Genomic DNA, 24,841 nt, shown 5'->3' with positions numbered 1-24,841 from the left:
CTCATTGACACTGCTCCTTCCATCTCCATAATTGTCACTGTCTTTAATTTTCAGTCAGATTTTTCATTTTTTTTTCTCTGTGAGATTTTGCTCTCCATTTGTTTGTGTTGGTGTCTCACTTCCTTTACCCTCCATGAACTCCTGCCCCCTTTTCATTCATTCATGGGATGTAGTTTTCGCTGGCTGGGCCAGCATTTATTGCCCATTCCTAGTTGTCCTTGAGAAGGTGGTGGTGAGCTGCCTTCTTGAACCGCTGCAGTCCCTTTGGTGCAAGTACACCCACAGTGCTGTTCGGAAGGGAGTTCCAGGATTTTGACCCAGCGACAGTGAAGGAACAGTGATATATTTCCAAGTCAGGATGGTGAGTGGCTTGGAGGGGAACTTCCAGGTGGTGGTGTTCCCATCTATCTACTGCCTTTGACCTTCTAGATGGTAGTGGTTGTGGGTTTGGAAGGTGCTGTCTCAGGAGCCTTGGTGAATCCCTTCTCTCCCTCCACATGTATACACATGATCTGTAATATCGGGCATTCTGCTGAGAGGGTTGGAATCATGAAAATAAGAAATAGGAACAGAAGGAGACCATTCAGCCCCTCTCACCTGCCCTGCCATTCAATACGATCATGGGGCTGATCTCTCTGCATCAACTCTACTTTCAAGGCTGCTCCCCATATTCCTTGAGAGACCAAAAGGACCTGTTCCGGCCTTGAATATATTTAATGGCTGAGCATCCACAGCCGTCTGGGATAGAGAATTCCAAAGATTCACAACTATCTGAGGGAAGACATTTCTCCCCATGGAAAGCGCCCACTAGTTTGAGCTGAGACTCAGCATTCCTGAAGGCATGGGCTGGGCATTAACCCCGTGGAACATTCCATTGCTTCAGGAAGCTCTTCACCCCTGACTGTTCCCAGCAAGGATGTACTGAGGTGGGTCTTTTAAAAATTATTTACAAATTCCCTCTCCCAGTTACAGCTTCATTTCCTGTAGGGACTGAAAACTAAGTGAGGAGACGGTGAATGAAGGAACAGAATTTATACAAATTCCATTATTCAAATGTTTTTTACCTGAAGGCCTCCACCTTTCCCAAAAGCCTGGGTTTGGATTTGATAGTTTTGCCCAGTGCTGTGGCTGGCAGCTGAATTTGGGATGTGCAGTCTGAGCGAGTGCAGTGTAACTAATTTCCCAGGATAAACCAGAACCCTTCAATCAACTACACTAAAACAATATTTTCCTTAGCTTGTAGCCCTTCCTGCCCAGTGTGTTTTCTTCAAATTATTTTGGAAATCAAGGGAAGAAATTTCAAAATCTCCATTGAATTAACATTTTTCCTGAGTATTTTTTTATATTAAACACACACTCTAAGGGAGACACTGGTCTTCGCCAGCACGACTCGAGCTCATAGTGAATTGATAGCCCATTTTACATTCCGCCTGACTGTCTTTTCCATTGTCCTCACGGTGCCTGGGAAGATGGGGCACTGGACAGAGTAAAGAAAGTAGCCACGTTGTCTGCTCCTGGTCACTATCCAGTGTCCCTGCTGGAAACAGAGGTGTGTGACAGTCAAGTGAGGAAAAAGAAAGGACTTGCATCTGATTCCCCACACAGGGGAATAGCAGACTGGTACTCACTGTGAAACAGTCTCTAACTGAGGAGTCAGCCCCTTCAGCAAAGGAGGAGAGGGAGTTGGAGGAAATTATGTTTCCTTTTCCTGTTTTACAGAAGGATTACACCGTACCTACACCAGAGAATACAGAGAGGGTAGACACTGCAGATAGATCCTAACCATCACCCAAGGAACAACTGCATAACTGTGAAAAGACACCCAGTCCCTTCACAGCATTGCTCAACAGAGAAGTTTGGACAGTGAAACCATCATCTGAAAATCAGTCAGGTCAGGTCAGGGGAGCTTTGACATATCAGATCTGAAACTGGTCAGTGGTGTGGAGCCTTCCATCAGAACCAACCTTTTCGAAGGTTCGGCTGTGGGCGATCAGTCAGATTGAGGTTGGGAAGAAGTGTGAGTGGGCTCCAAGTGTGGTGAGAGCTTCAATCATTCATTGAGCCACATGAACCAGTGACTCATGCCTACAGGTGAGACGCTGCTCAAGTGTGAGGTGTGTGAGGAGGACTCCACAGACTCATGATCTCCTAACACACGAGGTACATCTGTTGTCCAATATTTCACAAAGGACAGCTTCATGGAAGAGAAACCATTCAACTGTGAGGTCTGTGATCAAGCCTAAGCAAATTCATTGATGCTCGTGAAACACCGACGCATTCACACGGGGAGAAGCCATTCAAGTGTAAGGTGTGTGACTAGGGTGTTTGCACAGTCATCGGGTCTGATGTATCATTGGCACATTCATACAGGGGAGAAACCATTCATATGTAAAGTGTGCGAGAAAACATTCTCACATGCATTTGACTTCCAAAGACACCAACGCGTGCACACTGGGGAGAAACTGTTCAAGTGTGTGTTGTGTGACAAAGCCTTCACAAACTCTTCGACTCTCCTGAATCACCAGCGCATTCACACAGGGGAGAAACCATTCAAGTGTGAGGCATATGACAAATTATTCTCACAGATACTGTACCTCCGCTCACACCAACGCGCTCACACAGGGGAGAAGCCATTCAGCCTTGAGGATTGTGATAAGGCTTTCACCCAAGCCACTGATCTCCTGAGGCACCAGAGGATTCACACAGGGGAGAAGCCCTTCAAATGTGAGGTTTGTGACCAATTCTTCACACAGCCATTGACACTGCTGCAACACCAACACGTTCACACTGGGGAGAAACCATTCAGGTGTGAGCTGTGTGACAAAGGCTTCAAAAAAGCTTCATCAAACCTCCTGCTCCACCGGAGGATCCACACAGGAAAGTAACCCTTCAAGTATGAGACTTACGATAAAGCTTTTGTGATGTCTTCGACCCTTATGGGGCACCAGAGGATTCACACAGCGGAGAAACTCTTCAGGTGTGATTTTGTGACAAGGCTTTCACACAGTCAGTGTCTCTCCTGGTCCATCCATGTACTCACACTGGGGAGAAATCCTATCAGAGCGAGTTCTGTAATAAAACCTTCACACATTTGTCTGGATTTTCTGGAAACTTCCATTTGGAATATTTGTGTTAGTAAAGCGAGGCAGCTCTCAGGAGTGGTTATGGGGTAGAATCGGACCCTGCTTTAGTTGGTGATGTGAATTATAGACAGACCCTCTTCAGGTGACGGGTGTTTGACTAATACCATGGGTAATGTTTGTACTCTCCTGGCTGGGAGGACTACTATCCTGAGTATGGTGAGGGAGTGGGTGTGAGTCTCTACGGACCTGAGTTCCCTCAGCCCATCATACCTCAATGTAATAACGGTGTGATATGTTCCCCTTACTCTCTTCAAGATTCATTTCATGTTCTGGGAAAGATTTGAGTCTTTTTCAAATGCTTTGTTATTTTGGTTGATTCAAAGTTTGATGGAGACTGATTATTGTGTTGTTGTTTGTCTGCTGTTTTATCAATCTTCTGTACAGATTTATAACTCACAATAAATTTACATTCTACTTCAACTCAAACTACCTGATTTGTCACATGGTGTGTTCCTATTCACTGAAACACTCAGGAGCCTACATTATGAGTCCTATACACAATATATTGATCAATGTCATTGTGGGCTGGTTTACTTTCTCCATCAATGGGTTTATAATTTCCAGTTCACAGGAAGTGTAACATTTCCCAAAGAAAAAAAACTTTCCTTATATCAACTTACAGAAACTCAGGGTGTCCGTAAACACTTTACAGCCAGTGAAGTGCTTTTTGAAGTGTAGTCACTGTTGTAATGTAGGAAACATGGCAGGCACTTTGTGCGTAGTAAGCTCCCACAAACAGCAATGTGATAATGATCAGATAACCTGTTTTTGTGATGTTGATTGCAGGATCCATGTTAGCCAGGACATCAGGGCTTATACTTGTCTGAGCCACACGAATAATTCCTCAGGCTCTGGGCTCCCTGTACAAACCCCAACACCATTTAGTGAAACACAAACATGTTGTAAAATAGTGAAGAAATTATCCTGGAGATGTTTACATACAGCATTGATCATGAAGCCAATCAGATCACAACGTATCACCATTAAATAAAATTGCTTCAGTTAGTCACACAATTTTTTTATAAGTTTGTTTCAGTAAAAAAAAACAAAATAATGTGGATGCTGGAGAAAAACAGAATGTGCTGGAAAAACTCAGCAGATCTGGCAACACCTGTAAAGAAAGAATCAGAGGTAAAGTTTCGAATTCATTATGACTTTTCTTCGGATCTCATTGGACTCGAAACATCTCTGAGATTCTCATCATTTGGAAAATGATTTATCTTTCTGAGGTTCAAAATAAATGATCCCCCACTTGAAGACATTTCTCAGCTCAGTCCTCATCGACTGACCTCGAACTCTGAAGCTTGAATGACAGGTCAAAATAAACCTTCTACAGCAACAAACCTCCAAGTATCAGCTAGTGAGTGATATTTCCATTGTCACAGTCAGTGCAGTTCCCTTTCCTTCACTCAAACTGGTTGTGCAGTCTCCTGCCCCACAGTGACCCCATTTATAAACTATTGTGATGTCTGATAACACTGGGATGTGCAGTGTGAGGCTTGTCCTGTGATCACACGGTTTGACCCGTCCAGTTAATGGGTCTTCACTTTGATTAAACAGAGCTTATCAAACCCTTGGGCTTCATTTTGGTGACAATGATTCATTGTGCTCAAATACAATAACAGGTTTCCACTCAGTTACAACCCAGAGAACAGGGTGCATGGGTGATGGACAGGGATGGGATTGTTTGTCTCCTAACAATGATGTTATGTTGTTGTACACATTTGCAGCAACAGGTGGAGGTCATTCAGCCCCCCCGATCCCAGTCCCAATTTAATTCCATGATGGCTGACCCATGTCTCAAATCCATTTCAAAAACAAAAATACCTGGAAAAACTCAGCAGGTCTGACAGCATCTGCTGAGAGGGATACAGATGACTTTTTGAGCCCATATGACCCTTCATCAGAACTAAGACATATAGTTCTGATGAAGGGTCATACGGACTCGAAACGTCAACTGTATCCCTCTCCACAGATGCTGTCAGACCTGCTGAGTTTTTCCAGGTATTTTTGTTTTTGTTCCAGATTTCCAGCATCCGCAGTGTTTTGCTTTCGTCTCAAATCCATTTCCCTGTTTTTTGATCCTAATCCTCTGATAAACTTTGGAACATTGGAACAGGGGAGGCCATTCACCCTCAAGCCTGTTTGACCATTCAATTAGATTATGGCTGATTTGTATATTAACCCAATCCACCCCACTTATTTCCATATTTCTTAATACCCTTCTGACATAAATCGATGAATCCAAATTTACATATTATCAGTTGACAGTTTGACAAGGAAATATTCAATGAGCGGCATAGCACTAGGAAGTTCTGAGAAACAAAGGGAGCTTGGCGTGCGTGTCCATAGATCTCTGAAGGCTGAGGGGTATGTTAGCGGAGTGGTGAAAAACGCATATGGGACACTTGCCTTTATTAATTGAGACATAGATTAAAAAAGTAGGGAGGTCATGTTGGAGTTGTATAGAACCTCGACAAGGCCACAGCTGGAGTACTGTGTGCAGTTCTGGTCGCCACATTATATGAAGGATGTGATTGCACTGGAGGAGATGCAGAGAAGATTCACCAGGATGTTGCCTGGGGTGAAACACTTGAGTTATGATGAGAGGTTGGATAGACTTGGGTTGTTTTCGTTGGAGCAGAGAAGTCTGAGGGGAGACCTGATCGAGGTGTACAAGATTATGAGGGGCATGCACAGGGTGGATAGGGAGCAGCTGTTCCCCTTAGTTGAAGGGTCAGATACGAGGGGACATAAGTTCAAGGTGAGGGGCAGGAGGTTTAGGGGGGGGAATGTGAGGAAAAACATTTTTACCCAGAGGGTGGTAATGGTCTGGAATGCGCTGCCTGGGAGGGTGGTGGAGGCGGGTTGCCTCACATCGTTTAAAAAGTACCTGGATGAGCACTTGGCATGTCATAACATTCAAGGCTATGGGCCAAGTGCTGGTAAATGGGATTAGGTAGGTAGGTCAGGTGTTTCTCACGTGTCGGTGCAGACTCGATGGGCCGAAGGGCCTCTTCTGCACTGTGTGATTCTGTGACATTTCAAAGAAGTAACTGTGGGGTGTTGAGTAAATTGAAGAGAAGAGTTAATGTGTTATGATGTGGCAGGTGTTATGTGCCATGCGGACCAAATCCACAAGGGAAACTTGGCAACGCTATCACAACGGTTTTGCAATTTTTATTTATTGCGACATGGTTTATGCACTGAATTCAGAAGAATAGAGTCGACTAACACTTTTAGAGAGTTTAAAATTAAGTTAAAACCTTTATTAACAAAAGAGAAAAAATGAAACAATAAATACACATAAGATTACAGTTTCATGGTTATTTAGTCTTAACAGTCCCCAAAATTCTTAACTAAACAGGCTCCTAACTACACACCTCCTTTAAGGCAACAGTCCAAAACAGATCTGAAATTATAAAATCAATCCAGCAAGGTTACCACAGCATCCACTCAACAGTAGAATTCAAAAGGCTTTGAATACAACTTTAGTTATTGGACACCTCAGACTTCTGCTTAAATGGGTGGAGGCTTTTCCCCAAGGACTGCTTCACATAGTTCACCTTTCGATCTCACATGGCCACACCCCCTACATAGCCTTCCATCCTTCTTTATATGTGATTTCTCTCTCTTCAATCTGTAAGTTCCATTGTTCTACAGGTCTTTGGAAATTTACTTTTCCCATAATATAAAAAGCTTTCATGTCAAAATAACCTCTTTCCTTTTGGGAAAAATAAACATAATACCCTTGCCCTATTTACCTTGTTAGTTGTCAACATGCTACCTCTCTTTGAAACCTAAACCCCTTTCCACTTTTCTTAAAATGCAAATTTCCTTTACACCTTATCAGTGGAACCCTCATCCTAGCTTGTCCATCTCCATTTCAAAAGTCTGTTTTACACCTCTTTTCATAATTTCAACCTTGCAGTCTTTCTGACTCTAATTTAATTAAATCAGCCACACAGACGACCATAAAACCACAATAATATGATGGTTTTGTGACAAAGAAAGTGGAGGCAACATTGTTCCCTGAGTGTTGGGATGGTGCACAGCTTGGGAGAAACATTGCATTGGTTTGTGTCAGTGGAAAGCCAGTGACAGAGTGAGAAAGGGGCTGAACAGGAACTGCCCAGATTGGTTGAGAAGTTAAACAGAAAGTTCCCTGACTGTCACAGAATGTGTTTCCAGACCATACTTTACTCCACCCCAGATGGGACTTGAACCCACAATCCCTGGCTTAGGAGGCCAATGCCTTCTCCATTAAGCCACTGGGGCTGGACAAGATGGGGCTTGATGATTGTAGCTTTGACCCTTTGGCTTGATGTAATCGTTGCCAAATTTGATGCCTTTTTGTAGGCCGGCCCTTTCTTTACATCCACAACCAGATTGGATCAATTCCAAACATTCCAGTAATGAGCTGACAAGATCGGGGTTTGCTTTTTGTGTGTCAGTAATTAATGCTGGCAAAGTATAGATTTTACGTGAGAAGCAATTGTCTTTCCGGAAGTTTCCCTACTTGTCCTGACTCGAAGTTTCAGTGATTTCCCCAACCCAGATTCCCGGCCACCTCCTTGACCTGATCTCACTACTCTCATCGTATCAATCACAGAGAAGGCCATCTCTGATCACTTCCATGTGTTACTCAGCACCCACATCCCCCTCCCACATTCCAGCTCTACCTCCTTCTGTATCTGTCCCTGAAAAAAACTATTCCCCAATTCACTAACAACTGTACTCTCCAAATCCCAACTGTCTAGGCCTTTGGGCCTCCGTTCACACAACATTTCTGCAGCTCCTGATTTACTCAACCCCACCCTCACCTCCACCTGAGATGCCTGAGTCCCCAATAAAACCATTCCCCTCTCTCACCCTGGCCCTCTCCCTGGGTCCAGACTTCATATCCACTCCCTTAAGTCCAAGAGACACAGAATTGAAAGGTTATGGCGGACAACTGGTTAACCATCCACTGCCAGTGGACATCCAGGGACAGTTTAGATGGAGCTTGACTCTGTATCTAACCCGTGCTGTACCTTCTCTGTGAGTGTTTGATGGGACAGAGTCAACGTGGAGAAGTTATTCCATCTCCATTTTAAATGTGGAGAAGTTATTCCTTCAAGTTCATATCCCAGTGTTTTTTAAGTGTGTTGAGGGTTTCTGCCTCTATCACCCTTTCAGACAGTGAGTTCCAGACCCTCACCACCCTTTGGGTGAAAAAACTACTCCTCAAAACCTCTCTAATCCTTCCATCAATTACTTTAAATCTCTGCTCCCTGGTTATTGACCTCTCTGCTCAGGCAAATAAGGTTGAAACAATCCTATCAGCTGCCTCTGCCACTTCCCTCCCTTCCACTAGCCCGTCTGGACAAACTTCCATTAATGCTCCCCCCTGCTCGCGCCCTGAACTCACATCTTTCTCTAGTTTCTCTCCTATCTCCACTCATACCCTCTCTGAGCTCATCCTGTCCATGAGACCCACCTCCTGTTCCCTCGACCCTATTCTCACTAAACTGCTGATCATCCAACTTCCCCTCCTGGTCCCCATGTTAGCCGATATTGTTCACGGTTCTCTCTCTTCAGATGTTATCCCTCTCTCCTTTAAATCTGCTGTTATCACCCCCTCCTCAAAAAAAAAAACAACCTTTGACCCCTCCACCCTTGCAAACTATCATCCAATCTTCAACCTCCCCTTCCTCTCCAAAGTCCTTGAACATGTTTTTACCTCCAGAATCCTGGGAAGGGAAATGGGGTCAGGCGACAGGTGAGGGGCAGATCGAGTGGTCAGGCAGGGTGAGGTTGCATCAGGTGATGGGTGAGAGGCCTCTAGAGAGGTCTGACAAGGACTGAGAAATCACTCCCCATTGTCATTCCCTCAGTCACAGAGTCAATCCCTGAGTACCAGTCCCTCCAAGCACAGGGCATGGCCCGAGCACCGAAACACTCGCTGAGCCTTCTCTCCTGTGTTCCTCTCTCCTGTGCACGTGCTGATCCCACCACTACACATCATCGCTGCCTTGGATGCTGTGGGTCATCCTCTTATGATCTGCTGTCAAACACTTCTAAGGCTACATATCCCACACTGATGTTGTCAGTTTGAAAGCCTCCGAGGATGAAGGCTGTTCATGTGTGAGGTGTGAGGAGGGATCCATAGGCTCATAAGATCTCCTAACACACATGGTGCATCTATTTTACAACTGTTAACACAAGGGTAGCTTCATGGAAGAGAAACCATTCAAGTGTGAGTTGTGTGATCGAGCTTTCGCACAGTCATCAACGCTCATGAATCCCCGACGCATTCTAACAGGGGAGAAGCCGTTCAAGTGTGAGCTGTGTGACCAGGGCTCTGCAGAATTATCGGGCCTGGTGAATCACCGGCCCATTCACATAGGGGAAAAACCATTCACGTGTGAGCTGTGTGACAAATCCTTCTTGCAGTCATCGAACATCCTCGTGCACAAACGCATTCACACAGGAGAGAAACCATTCAGATGCAAAGTGTGTATCAAATCATTCTCTGATTCATCGACCCTCCGCAAACACCAACGCATTCACACTGGGGAGAAACCATTCACGTGTGAGGTGTGAGACAAATCATTCTCATCGTCATCAGATCTCTGCACACACCAATGGATTCACACAGGGAAGAAACCATTCACGTGTGAGGTGTGTGACAAATCATTTTTATCGTCATCAGATCTCTACATATACCAACGGCTTCACACAGGGGAGAAACCGTTCACGTGTGAGGTGTGAGACAAATCATTCTCATCATCATCGGATCTCCGCGTACACCAACGCATTCACACCGGGGAGAAACCATTCAAGTGCGAGGTGTGTGACAAGTCATTCTCGCAGTCAGGGAACCTCCCTACACACCACCGCACCCACACGGGAGAAACTGTTCAAGTGCAAGGTGTGTGACAAATCATTCTCTGACTCAACGAGGCTCCTGCTCCATCAGAGGATTCACACAGGAGAAAATCATTCATGTGCAATGTGTGTGACAAATCATTCTCGGTATCATCGAGCCTCCATGTACATCACCGCACTCACACTGGGGAAAAACCATTCACGTGCAATGTGTGCAACAAATCGTTCTCGAGGTCGTGCAACCTCCGCCTCCATCAAAGGATCCATATAAGGGGAGTAACCCTTGACGTATAAGGTTTGTGATGAAGCTTTCATGATGGCTTTGACCATCCAGGACACACAAGGGAGAAACTCTTCAGGTGCAACGTTTGTGACAAGGCTTCCACCCACTCTTCTGATCTCCTGAAGCACAAGTGGATCTACACTGGTGAGAAACCATTCGGGTCTGAGGCGTATGACAAGACTTTCACACAGTCAGTGTATCTCCTGGTCCATCAACACACTCAGACATGGAGAAACCGTATTGGCGTGAATCCTGTAATAAAGCCTTCACAGCTGTTTGACCTTCTGGAACATCTGTGAACCTATACGGGGGCTACCTAATAAAGTTATTCCTAATTTGATGTCAGAGAGTGAATGTCTACACAATCTCACTGCAATGGGTATTCAGTGATATTGGGGCACAGAAAAAGGAGCAGCTTTCACTCACATCAAACAACTAGTGACAATAACCCCAGTGCTGAGGTACGATGATGTCAGTGATGAAGTCACCCTGCAGTGAGATGCCAGTGAAAGACTTGGAGCAACCCTTACGCAGCAAGAACAACCAGTTGTGTTTGTATCCAGAGCATTAACAGAAACTGAAGGACACAGATCGAGAAAGAGAGCCTGGCTATTGTCTTTGCTACTGAGCATTTCAACCAGTACCTGTTTGGGAGAGAGAAAGCGATGGTAGAGTCTGACCACAAGCCATTTCAAAGTATCTTTTTCAAACTGTTTGTCTGTTCCAAAGTGTTTACAAAGATTGTTACTTCTGATTTTCTGTTACTTCATTTGCAGAGATATCATTTGGAAGTGAACTACAGGCAAGAGAAGCTGATGAACATCACCGACATGCTGTCGAGAGCTCCACTCTCTTTGAATGAAGTTGGTGATGCTGGTACAGAGTGTGCAATCTTCTAGATTCAACAAGAAGCAACAGCACAACATGCTCTGGAAGTCATCAACCCAGCAGAGACACTGAATCTGACAGACAAGAGTCTTGCTCAGATCAAGAAAACTACACAACGAGATACAACTCTTCAAATGTTACAGGAAGTTGTGATGAAAGGATGGCCTGAAACCATCAAGGACACACCTATTGCTGTAAAAGAGAATTGGACAGACAGAGATGAAGTGATCACCCAAGATGGCATCTTGTACAAAGGGACTCGGGTCATTATCCCGAAAGAGGTGAGAAAAGTCTGAGGAAGGCAAACATGAACAATGAGATTAAGGACCACATCAGCCAATGCAGTGTTTGTAGTGAGCATCAAGCTAAGCAAGGTAAAGAGCTGCTCATGACTTCCCAGACAGACCATGGATGAAGCTTGGAGTAGACCTCTTACTCTCACTGGAACTGATTATCTAGCCACAGTCGACTATTATTCAGACTACTGGGAGTTAGACCAGCTGACATCGATAACTACCAGTGAGATTGTAGAACTCCTGAAAGCACACGTCAGTCGTCATGGCATTCCTGACATTGTGATGAGTGACAATGGCCCTCAATTCATGAGTGAAGAATTCAGACACTTGATGAATGATTGGGAAATTCAGCACCACGCATCATCTCAACACTATCCCCAGTCAGATGGAAAGGTTGAGGCAGTGGTGAAAACAGACAAAAAATCAACTAGACCCAGCACAGATGTGTACAGAGCAATCTCAGAGTGGAGAAACACACCTACTGAAGGCATGGAAAGTTGTCCAGTCACGCTGCACCCAGACTACACTTCCAACAGCTAAAAAACTACTGAGGCCAGAAGTAGTAATAGGGAGTGAGTGACAAGATCAAAGGGAAACGACAGAAAGACAAATTTCACTTTGATAAAGCTGCCAAATCATTGCCAGAGCTGAGAGTTGGAGAGCCGGTCAAAATGAAAACATTCAACGCACTCAACAGAAGTCAGCTCACTTGGCAACTTGGGTCCTGTGTGGAGAAGTTGTCACCTCGATCGTACACGGTGAAAGTGAACGACCAGATCTATCGTCACAACCGCAGACATCTACATGCAACCGGAGAAGCTGCTCCTTCACAACAGACAGCTGATGAGGCAGATCTGATTTCACCAACTGAGCAAGGAACTGAATGACCATCAGTCCCAGAGGTCAACCGTTCCCCAACAAATGCAACGGATCAGCAGTAACAATTACCACAGCAACAACACTCGCCACGGCAACAACATTCCCCAGGGAGACAACGTTACCTCTGGAACCAGCATACACCGGATGAACAGCCAACAACAACTCACACACATACCATAAGAAGAGCTGAACAATTTAAAGATTGTGTGTGCAATGTGTGTATAAGGAGAGACAAAGTTGGAACAGATTAGAAAGAACAGTTTTGTGTTCATGTGTGATAATTTTCTTCATGGACTATGTATGTGGAGTAACTTGTAAATGACAGTGCATGCAATGTTTTTTCTTTTTATGAAACGGGGATGTTTGGATAAATCCATTTTTACGCTGTGGCTTCTCATTGATGTGAACACTGATGTCATCACATGCAAATCAAGGTTTGAGGGCAGGAGCCATTTTACACACCACAAGGAACATTGTTTAAATGCACTCACTCACTTTTCCAGAACCACTTCATCTAATTCAGCGTCATGGAGACTAGCAGCCTATCCCAACAGGCAATGGGTGCTAGGCAGGATACACCCAGGACAGGATGCCAGTCCATCACAGAAGACACATTCACACACAAACACACACACACACACATAGCCACACAAGCTGGGGGACAATTTACCGTATCCAATCCACCTAACCAGTATGTCTTTGGATAGTGGGAGATAACCGGACCACCCAGAGGAAACCCATGTGGACATGGGGAGAATGTGCAAACCCCACACAGACAGACACCTGAGGTCAGGATCAAACCCGGATCCCTGGAGCTGTGAGGCAGCAGCACTAACTGTGCCCCTGTGCCGCCCTTGTTTAAAATTCACATGGCTACAAATATTTAGTTTCCAGAGGTTGGGAAACTGACCGGTGAAACGGAGGCGACTTTGAGCAGCAGATCAGGAGGGGATTTAAACTTATCATTGTCCCATCTGAATAAAACCTCACTTGTTGCAGCTGCTGTCTCAGTTCCCCTGGTAAATGTTTGACTGAGATTTCTAGTTTGGGAATAGCATTCTTCATCCTTGGATGCTTTCAAACTGACAACATCAGTGTGGGATGTGCAGCCTTGGATGTGTTTGACAGTAGATCAGAAGAGGAAGACTCACAGCATCCAAGAAGAGGGGAGTACAAGAGGGAGGAACATGGGAGGGAGGAACAGAGAAGACAGTGGAGAGGATATTGAGCAGGTGCTTCGGAGTAATTCTGTTACTCAGGGAGTGGCTCTGGGGCTAGTGGAGTTACTCTGACTTGGGGAATAACACTGTGATTTGGAGAGTGACTCTGTGCTCAGGATTGAAACTGTGCTTGGGGATTTCCTCTTGCTTGGGGAGTGAATGTGACTCCAGGGAGACCAACTCTGAGGAAATAAAATAAGGGACACTTTGACCGTGGGATCTTTGGGGGGAGGGGACGGGCCAGTGCCTAACTTGCTCAGTATTTAAAGCACAGAAACAGATCATTCGGCCCATCTGCTTTATACCAGTGCTAATGTTCCACATGAGCTTTCTCCCCACTATTTTATCTCAACCGATCAACAGATCCTTCTATTCCTTTCTCCCTCATCTTACCCGGCTTCCCATCAAATACATCGAAACTATTTACCTCAACCATTCCCTGTGGTAGCAAGTTCCACATTCTTATCATTCTCTTAGTGAAGAAGTTTCTCCTGAATTCCTCATTGGATTTATTATTGACCATCTTATATTTCTGACCCCTAGTTTTGGCACCCCCCCCCCTCCACACAAGTGGAAACATCTTTTCTCCATTTACCCCCAAATTCTTCATTTTATAATTCATCATTTTAGAGATTTCTATTGTCACTCTTCACCGTTCTCTTTTCTAGGGATAAGAGTACTAGCCTGTTAGTCTTTCCTGACAGTTACAATCTCTCAATTCTCACTATCATCCCCAATGTTTTTTGCACCTTCTCCAGTTCCTTGATGTCCTTTTTCAACCTGGAGAACAGAACTGTGCACAGCTCTCAAAGTGTGGGCTAACCAAGGTTCTATACAAGTTCAACATAACTTCTCTGCTTTTCAATTCTATTCCTCGAAAAATGGACCCCAGTGCTGTTGTTTGATTTTTTTAAATAACCTTGTTGGCCTGTCTTGTGACTTTTAACAATGAATCTGTAGTTCTGCCCTTGCACAAATTGTAAATATGGCCTTTGGTCCTCCTTAACCTATCCAACTGAAATAATTTGTCCACATGAAGCCATGAACACAAACTGTTATTAGTTTCAAATCTCCATTAAATCACCTCATAGTGTTCGCTTCCCAGTGTGCTTGCACACGAACAGGAGAGAAATCACATCCTGAGTGGGGCACAGCCAGAGTGGGTATTGGCAATTTGGTGCAAAGCGGGAATTCAGTGCATAGGGGACGAGGTGCTCTTTGCAATTTTTCCTGGCTATCCAACTTCTTAAATCTTCAGAGCATGCTGCAGCAGTAGAGGCTACAAGGGAAAGGAATCACTGGTAAGTAGTGGGTAAGGTATCTACTACTTTAATCGCTTATAGTTTAAGTTCTTTTTGTGGTTTACAGTTTGTATATTCTACAGTAACGAGGATCAGGAAAGAAGGGCCCGAGAGTAATTGACTTAAAAGGTTTAATTTAAAGGGATAAGTCATGGCAGGAGTGCTCAAAGCCGTGGTGTGCTCCTCGTGGGAAGTCGGGGACATTTCCAGTGCCCGGGACCAGCATGTGTGCAAGAAGTGTGTCCAGCTGCAGCTCCTGGAAGCTCGGGTTTCAGAGCTGGAATAGCGGTTGGGGACATTGTGGAGCATCCGTGAGTCTGAGAGCATTGTTGATAGCACGTTTAGAGAGATGGTCACACCGCAGATGAAGGGACTTGAGGAAGGAAGGGACTACCAGGCAGTCCATGAGAAACAGGCAGGTAGTTCAGGAGTCCCCTGGGGTCCCACTCGCAAATCGGTATTCCATTTTAGAGGCTGATGAGGGCGCTGGTTCCTCCAAGGAGTGCGGACAGAGCCAAGCTTCTGGCACCACAAGCAGTCTGTCTGTATAGGAGGGGAGGAAGAGCAATAGTAATAGGGGATTCTGAGGTTAGGAGAACAGACAGGTGCTACTGTGGCCGTCAACGTCACTCCAGGAGGGTATGTTCCCTCCCTGGTGCCAGGGTCCAGGATGTCACTGAATGGCTGCAGGGCATCCTGAAGAGGGAGGGTGATAAGGCAGAGGTCATGGTACATGTTGGAACCAATGACGTAGGTAGAAAGAGGGATGAGGTCTTGCATCAAGAATTCAGGGAGTTAGGCAGTAGACTATAAAAAGCAAGACCTCTCGGGTTGTAATCTCTGGATTACTCTCAGTGCCACGTGCTAGCGAGCTCAGAAATAGGGGAATAGCGCAGATGAATACGTGGCTTAAGAGTTGGTGTGGGAGGGATTCCTGGATTACTGGGATTGTTTTGGGGGAAGGTGGGATCTGTGCAAGCGGGACGGTCTACATCTGAACCAGAGTGGGACTAACATCCTTGCGGGCGGGTTTGCTAGTGCTGTTGGGAGGAGTTTAAACTAATTCAGCAGGGGGAGGGGACACAGAATGTTAGCAGAATAGGGACACATCATAATACAGTAAAACAATCAAGTCAGACGGAGTACAGCTACACTAAGCTTCAAGGCAAGGCTGGATGGCCTCTACTTTAATGCCAGAAGTATTACAGGTAAAACGGATGAGTTAAGGGTGAGGATTGACACGTGGAATTGTGATATAATAGCCATCACTGAGACGTGATTGAGGGAGGGGTAGGATTGGCAGCTCAAAATTCCGGGATATAGAATCTTCAGGCGAGACAGGGGAGGGGGTAAAAGAGGAGGAGGCATTGCATTATTAGTTAAGGAGTCAGTTGCTGCAGTAAGGAGAGATGATATATCTTGGAGGGGGCATTGAATTAAACTTTGTGGGTAGAGCTTAGGTAAAAAAGGGGCAGCCACATTATGTGTTTATTATAGACCCCCAGATAGCCAGCAGGAAATTGAGGAGCAAATTTGTGCATGTGTGTAAAAACAATAGGGTAATTATATTAAGTGATTTCAACTTTCCCAACATTAATTGGGATAGACATAGTGTTAAGGGCTTGGATGGAGTGGATTTCTTGAAATGTGTACAGGAGAATTTTTTAGGTCAATATGTGGAGGGTCCAACAAGGGACGGCGCATTGCTGGACCGAATTCTGGGGAATGAAGCTGAACAGGTGGCTGAGGTGGTGGTGGGGGAACATTTTAGTGATAGCGACCACAACATGGTACAATTTAAGCTTGTTATAGACAAAGAAATAGACAAGTTGCAAAAAAATGTTTTGGATTGGGGGAGAGCGGATTTTAGTAAGTGAAAGTGAAATGCTGCTTCACTTGAAAGGAATGTTTGGGCCCTTGGACGGTGAGGAGAGAGGAAGTAAAGGGGCAGGTGTTGCAACTTCTGCAGTTGCATGGGAAGGTGCCGTGGGAAGGGGTTGAGGTGTAGGGGGTGATGGAGGAGTGAACAGGATCGTTCCCTCCGGGACACCCTGGTCCACTCCTCCATCACCCCCTACACCTCAACCCCCTCCCACGGCACCTTCCCATGCAACCGCAGAAGGTGCAACACCTGCCCCTTTACTTCCCCTCTCCTCACCGTCCAAGGGCCCAAACACTCCTTTCAAGTGAAGCAGCATTTCACTTGCACTTCCCTCAATTTAGTCTACTGCATTCGTTGCTCCCAATGCGGTTTCCTCTACATTGGAGAGACCAAACACAGACTGGATGACCGCTTTGCAAAACACCTTCGGTCTGTCCGCAAGCATGACCCAGACCCCCCTGTCGCTTGCCATTTCAACACTCCACCCTGCTCTCATGCCCACATGTCTGTCCTTGGCTTGCTGCATTGTTCCAGTGAAGCTCAATGCAAACTGGAGGAACAGCACCTCATCATCTGACTAGGCACTTTACAGCCTTCCGGACTGAATACTGTGTTCAACAATTTTAGATCATGAACTCTCTCCTCCATCCCCACCCCCTTTCCGATCCCCCCCTTTTTTCCCCCCAATAATTTATATACATTTTTCTTTTCCCACCTATTTCCATGATTTTGAAATGTATTTCCATCCATTGTTTCATCTCTACCTTTTAGCCTATTTCGATTCCTTCACCTCACCCCACCCACACTAGGGCTATCTGTACCTTGCTTGTCCTGCTTTCTACCCTTAATTAGCACATTCCTTAGATAATATCACCACCTCTTTGTCCTTTTGTCTATGACATCTTTTGGCTATCTACACCTATCACTGGCCCTCTATCCAGCTCTACCCTCCCCCACCCTCCTTAAACCAGCTCATATTTCACCTCTTTTCTATTTTCACTTAGTTCTGTTGAAGAGTCATATGGAGTCGAAACGTTAACTGTGTTCCTCTCCGCAGATGCTCCCAGACCTGCTGACTTTTTCCAGGTATTTTTGTTTTTGTTATGGTACAGTTTAAGTTTGTTATGGACAAAGAAATCAACAAATTGCAAAAAAATGTTTTGGATTGGGGGAGAATGGATTTTAGTAAAATAACGCAAGATCTGGCCAAGGTAGACTGGGAACAGTTACTTGTAGGGAAATCTACAGAGGAACAGTGGGGTGGGGGGTGTTCAAAAAGGAAATGGGGAGGGTACAGGCTCAACATGTTCCCTCTAGGGTGATAGGAAGGATTAACAAGCCTAGAGAATCATGGATGACCAGAGATATTCAGGTTACGATGAGAAGGAAAAGAGAGGCTTTTAGCAGGTGCAAGGGAAGCAAATCAGCAGAGGCATTAGTGGAGTGCAGAAAGTGCAGGATGGAGCTTAAGAAAGCAATTAGGAGAGCAAAAGGGGGATATGAGAAAGCCCTGGCTGGTAAAAGTAGGGAAAATCCCAAGATATTCTCATAAGTATATCAATGGGAAGAGGATAACCAGCGAAAGAGTAGGGCCCATAAGGGACCAAGAGGTCAATCTATGGGTGGAGCCAGAGGACATCACTAGAATGTTGAATGAATACTTCACATCCATCTTCACCCAAGAGAATGAGGATGAAGATATCGAACTCGGGAAGAGAGACTGTGAGGTTCTTAAGCAAATTGATATAGGGAGTTACAAGGTATTGGAGGTGTTGACAGGCTTAAAAGTGGACAAATCACCAGGTCCAGATGATTTGTGTCCCAGACTGCTGAGGGAGGCAAGGGAGGAGATCGCAGGGGCTCTGACCCAAATTTTTAATTCCTCTCTCGCCACGGGGAGGTGCCAGAGGACTGGAGAACAGCTAATGTGGTTCCGCTATTTAAGAAGGGTTGTAGAGATAAGCCAGGGAACTACAGGCCAGTGAGTCTTAAGTCAGTGGTAGGGAAACTATTGGAGAAAGTTCTGAAGGAGAGTATCTATCTCCACTTGGAGAAGGAAGGTTTGATCAGGGATAGTCAGCTTGGCTTTGTCAGAGGGAGGTCGTGCCTGACAAATTTGATTACATTTTTTTGAGGAGGTGACCAGATGTGTAGATGAGGGTAGTGCAGTTAATGTCATTTATATGGATTTCAGCAAAGCCTTTGACAGGGTCCCACATGGGAGACTTATAGAGAAGGCAAATGCACATGGGATACAGGGTAATTTGATAAGGTGGATTCAAAATTGGCTTAGTTGTAGGAGACAGAGGGTGATGACAGAAGAATGCTTTCGTGACTGGAAGCCAGTGTCCAGTGGCGTACCACAGGGATCTGTGCTCAGTCCTCTATTATTTGTCATTTATATAAGCAACATAGATGACTATGTGGGGGGTAGGATTAGTAAATTTGAGGACGACACAAAGATTGGCTGGGTGGTTAACAGTGAGGTTGAGTGTCTTGGGCTACAGGAAGATATAGACGGGATGGTCAAAAGGGCAGATAAGTGGCAGATGGAATTTAACTCTGAAAAGTATGAGGTGATACGCTTTGGAATGAGTAATTTGACAAGGAAGTTTTCAATGAACCGCATGACATTAGGAAGCTCTGAGGAACAAAGGGAACTTGGCTTGTGTGTCCATAGATCTCTGAAGGCAGAGGGGCATGTTAGTGGGGTGGAGAAAAAGGCATATGGGACACTTGCCTTTATCAATCGAGGCATAGATTACAAAAGTAGGGAGGTCATGTTGGAGTTGTATAGAACCTTAGTGAGGCCACAGTTGGAGTACTGTGTGCAGTTCTGGTCGCCACATGATAGGAAGGATGTGATTGCACTGGAGGGGGTGCAGAGGAGATTCACCAGGATGTTGCCTGGGATGAAACATTTAAGTTATGAGGAGAGGTTGGACAGACTTGGGTTGTTTTAATTGGAGCAGAGAAGACTGAGGGGCGACCTGATCGAGGTATACAAGATTATGAGGGGCATGGACAGGGTGGATAGGGAGCAGCTGTTCCCCTTAGTTGAAGGCTCAGTCACAAGGGAGCATAAGTTCAAGGTGAGGGGCAGGAGATTTAGCTGGGGATGTGAGGAAAAACTCTTTTATCCAGAGGGTGGTGACGGTCTGGAATGCGCTGCCTGGGAGGGTGGTGGAGGCGGGTTGCCTCACATCCTTTAAAAAGTACCTGGATGAGCACTTGGCACGTCATAACATTCAAGGCTATGGGCCAAGTGCTGGTAAATGGGATTAGGTAGGTCGGTCAGGTGTTTCTCACATGTCGGTGCAGACTCGATGGGACGAAGGGCCTCTTCTGCTCTGTGATTCTGTGTGAAGTACACACACCCAGCTCTCCGAATACAATGGCAAAATACCATGAATGCTGGAAATCTGATATATATGTTCAGAAACTGCTGGAAATACTCAGGTTAGGCAACATCTGTGGAGAGAGAAACAACCTCTCTGCAGCCTTTGATATGTCCGACCACACTATCCTCCTCCTCCAACTCCTCTCTGTTGTCCAGTCAGTTGGACTGCTATCGCTTGGCCCACTTTTGCCTCTTCAGTTGTAGCCAGAGAATCTCCTGCAAAGGTTAATATTCCCACCCCCATCGCTCTAGAGTCTGACCAAGGGTCTATCCTCGGCCCCCACCTATTTCTCATCCAGACACTGCCCCTGTGTAAAACCATCTGATGACCTGATGTCAGATTCACAGAGGGTCTCTTACAATCTGTCCCATTTTACCTTGAGTCAGAAAGAAATGCCACTCACCACCAGACAAAACAGAAAACTAGTCGCAAAGGAATGGCAAGCAGACAGCTTTAAGAGGGAGAGAAAAGATTTGAGGACCGGGCCATGGAGCGGAGCACCTTAGATCTACAATTTTAACTGGGGCAGGGGCTAAATGGAGGACAGGCCCTTCAGCAGCAGTAAGGGAGATGGATTCAAAACTGGGAGAGTCAAACTTTTATACTTTTACTCCACAGTCTGGAGTCTCTCACCAGTCACAGAAAACCAATGTAGAATGTAGTCCCGTGTTATCCATTTAACCATGTGTCTGAGATGCAGGGGGGGGAATGTGGTGAAGGTGGGGGATGGGGCAGTGAAGAAGGGATGGTGGAGGGTGAATGACGGGGATGTGGGTTGAAGTTGAGCAGATGGGGGTGAAGGAATGGGGATGGGGGGTGAAGGAACATTAGAACAGGAGTAGGCCATTCAGCCCGTCAAGCCTGTGCACCAGTCAATTAGATCATGGCTGATCGGCCTCAATGCCACTTTCCTGGACTAGCTCCATTTCCCTTGATGTCATTGGTCTCCTGAAATCTATCGATCTCTGTCTTGAACATGCTCAATGGTTGAGTTTCCACAGCCCTCGAGGGTAGCAAAATCCAAAGATTTACCACCCTCTGAGTGAAGAAATTCCTCCTCGTCTCAGTCTTAAATGGCTTACCCCTTATTCTGAAATTACGTCCACTGGTTTTAGACTCTCCAGCCAAGGCAAACATTTTATCTATATCCGCCCTGTAAGAATTTTGTAAGATTCAATGAGGTCACCTCTCATTCTTCGAAATTCTAGGGAATACAGACCCAGTTTCCTCAATTTCTCTTCGTAAAACAATTCTGCCATCCCAGGGATTAATCTGGTGAACCTCTGTTGCACTCCTTCTATGGCAAGTATATCCTTCCTTAGATAAGGTGACCAAAACTGTGCACAATACTCCAGGTGAGGTCTCAACAAGGCTCTTTATAACTGCAGCAAGACATCCTTGCTGCTGTACACAAATCCCCTTGTGATGAAGGGCAACTTACCATTTGCCTTCCGAATTGCTTGCTGCGCCTGCATGCTAACTTCTAGTGACTCACGAACAAGGACATCCTTTGGATATCGGCACTTCCCAACCTCTTAACATTTAAGAAATACTCTGCCTTTCTGTGATTTCTACCAAAGTGAAAACCTTCACTTATTCACATTATATTCAATTTGCCATGTTCTAGCCCATTCACTTAGCCTGTCCAAATCCTCTTGAAGCCTCCTTGCATCTTCCTCACCTTATGTTCCCACCCAGTTTGGTGCCATCAGAAAATTTGGAAATATTACAATTGATCCCTACATCCAAATCATTTATACAGATTGTAAACAGCCGTGCCCCAGCACTGATCCCTGCGGTACCCCACTAGTCAGCCTGCCATCCTGAGAATGATCCGTTTATTCTACTCTCTGCTTTCTGTCTGTTAACCAATTCTCAATCTATGCTAGTATGTTTCCCCATTCCAATTTTTAAAAATTTTATTAACTAACCTCCTGTGTGGGACTTTATCAAAAGCTTTCCAAAGATCCAAATACACATCCACTGGTTCTCCTTTATCTATGCTGCAAGTCATGTCCTCAAAAAACTCCAACAAATTTGTCAAACATGATTTCCCTTTCATAAATCCACATTGTCTCTGCCCAATTTTACCAATCTTTTCTAAATGTCCAGTTATCACATCCTTCATAACACATTTTAACATTTTCCCTACTACTGACGTCAAACTAACAGGTCTGTAGTTCTCCATTCTCCCTCTTTCTCCCTTCTTAAATAGTGGGGATACATTTCCTACTTTCCAGTCCGCAGGGACCTTTCCAGAATCTACTGAACTTTGAAAGATAACCAGCAATGCATCCGCTATCTCTCTTAGCCCCCTCCTTCAACACTCTGAGATGAAGCTCATCTGGTCCAAGGGATTTATCAACCATCAATCCAAGGAGTGGTACGGGGGGAGTGAAGGACGGGTGATGGGGGGTGAACATAAGAAATAGGAACAGGAGTAGACCATTCGTCCCCTCGATACTGCTCCGCCATTCAATAAGATCATGGCTGACCTTCTTGTGTTTTCATTTCCACATTTCCATCTAACCCGATAACCTTTGATTCTCTTACCTAGCAAGAATCTATCTATCTCTGCCTTAAAAATATTCAATGACCCCACCTCCACCACCTTCTGAGACACAGAGTTCCAAAGTCGCACAACCCTGAGAGAAAAAATTCTCTTCATCTCTGTCATAAAAGGGCGACCCCTAATTTTAAAACGGTGACCCCTAGTTCTGGACTCACCCACAAGAGGAAACATGCTTTCGACATCTACCTTGTCAAGGCTGTTCAGAATCCGTATACTTCAATTAAATCACCCCTCACTCTTCTAAACTCCAGTGGAAACAAGCCTAGTCTGTCAAACCTTTCCCCATAAGACAACCCACTCATTTCGGGTATCAATCTAGTAAACCTCCTTTGAATCACCTCCAATGCATTTACATCCTTCCTTAAATAAAGAGAGCAAACTTGCACGGAGTATTCGGGGCCTTGTATAACTGAATCATAACATCCTTATTTTTATGTTCAATCCCTTTTGTAATAAAGGATAACATTCCATTAACCTTCTTAATTAATTGCTGTACCTGTATACTAACTTTTTGTGATTCATGCACTAGAACATATAGATCCCTCTGCGCCTCAGAATTATGCAGCCGTTCTCCATTTAAGTAATACTCTGCTTTTTTGCTCTTCCTGCCAAGTGAACAACTTCACATTTTCCCACATTAAACTCCATTTGTCAGATCTTTGCCCACTCAACCTATCTATATCCATCTGCAACCTCCACATGTCCTCTTCACAACATACTTTCATACCTGTCTTTGTGTCATCTGCTAATTTAGCTACCGTGTCTTCACTACCCTCATCTAAGTCATTGATGTAAATCGTAAAAAGTTGAGGTCCCAGCACAGACCCCTATGGGACTCCACTTGTCACATCCTGTGAATCAGAAAATGACCCACTTATGCATACTCTTTGCTTTCTGCTAGCCAGCCAATCTTCTATCCATGCGAATATGTTACCCCCTACACCACACGCTTTTATTTTCTGTGATGACCTTTGATGTGGCGCCTTATCAAATGCCTTCTGGAAATCCAAGTACAGTACGTCTACAGGCTCCCCTTTATCCACTGCGCATGTTACTCCTTCAAAAAACTCCAATAAATTGGTTTAACATGGTTTTGTTTTCACAAAACCATGCTGACTTTTCCCGATTGCCTTGAGCCCTTCTAAGCGTCCAGCTATAACCTCCTTAATGATTGATTCGAATAACTTCCCCATGACAGATGTCAAACTAACCGGCCTATAGTTTCTTGTTTTCTGCCTCTCTCCCTTCTTGCATAGAGGGGTTATATTTGCTACGTTCCAGTCCGATAGAACCTTTCCAGAATCAAGCGAATTTTGGAAAATTAACACCAGCACATTGACTACCTCAGTAGCCAACCTCTTTTAAGACCCTAGGATGTAGTCCATCGTGACCTGGAGACTTACCAGCCTGCAGCTTGATCAGTTTGCTCAGTGAATTCCCCAGTGATTTCAATTTCACCAAGTTCCTTTCTCCTGTTCACCTCCTGATTTACAGCTATTACTGGAATGTTTTTTGTATCCTCTATAGTGAACACAGAAGCAAAATATTTGTTCATTTCTTCCACCATTTCCTTATTATCTACTATTAACTCCCCACTGGCGTGCTCTAGAGGACCAACACTCACTTTACTTACTCTTTTCCTTTTTAAATACCTGTAGAAACTCTTGTTATCCGTTTTTACATTTCTAGCTAGCTTTCTCTCATACTCTAATTTCTTTCCCCTGATGAACCTTTTGCCATTCTCGGCCGTTCTTTATGTTCTGTCTGATCATCTGTCCTGTCACTCATTTTATGCTTTTTCCTTAAGTTTGATACTTTCCTTAACATCTTTAGTTCACCACAGATGGTGGGTCCTCCCCTTAGAATTTTTCTTTATAGTAGGAATGTACTTATTCTGAGTCCTCTGAAATATCCCCTTAAAGAAGGGGGGAGTGAAGGAGGGGGAATGAGGGAATGGAGGGGTGAAGGGGAGGGAATGCGGGGGGGGGTAAAGGAGGGAGTGAAGGAGGGGGGATGAGGTACCGGGGGTTAAACAGCTGCGATCCCGGGGCTGGGATTTACATATGCGCATCTCCAATTCCAGCCCCGCCCACGTGGCAAACGCTC

At 45.0% G+C, this 24,841-nt stretch overlaps 1 non-coding gene and 1 pseudogene across 1 annotated transcript; one reads left to right on the top strand and one right to left on the bottom strand.

The window, feature by feature from the left end:
- Nucleotides 1-2,255: 2,255 nt before the first annotated feature.
- On the top strand, nucleotides 2,256-12,367 carry LOC144695535 (uncharacterized; annotated as a pseudogene).
- On the bottom strand, nucleotides 7,349-7,421 carry trnar-ccu (transfer RNA arginine (anticodon CCU)). The gene has a single exon. It is a non-coding gene; the product is annotated as a tRNA-Arg (tRNA).
- Nucleotides 12,368-24,841: the final 12,474 nt, after the last annotated feature.

Source organism: Cetorhinus maximus, chromosome 21 (assembly GCF_964194155.1).
Source record: "Cetorhinus maximus chromosome 21, sCetMax3.hap1.1, whole genome shotgun sequence".
In the NCBI taxonomy this organism is placed as follows: Eukaryota; Metazoa; Chordata; class Chondrichthyes; order Lamniformes; family Cetorhinidae; genus Cetorhinus; species Cetorhinus maximus.
This window is presented reverse-complemented; position numbering and strand designations above follow the sequence as displayed.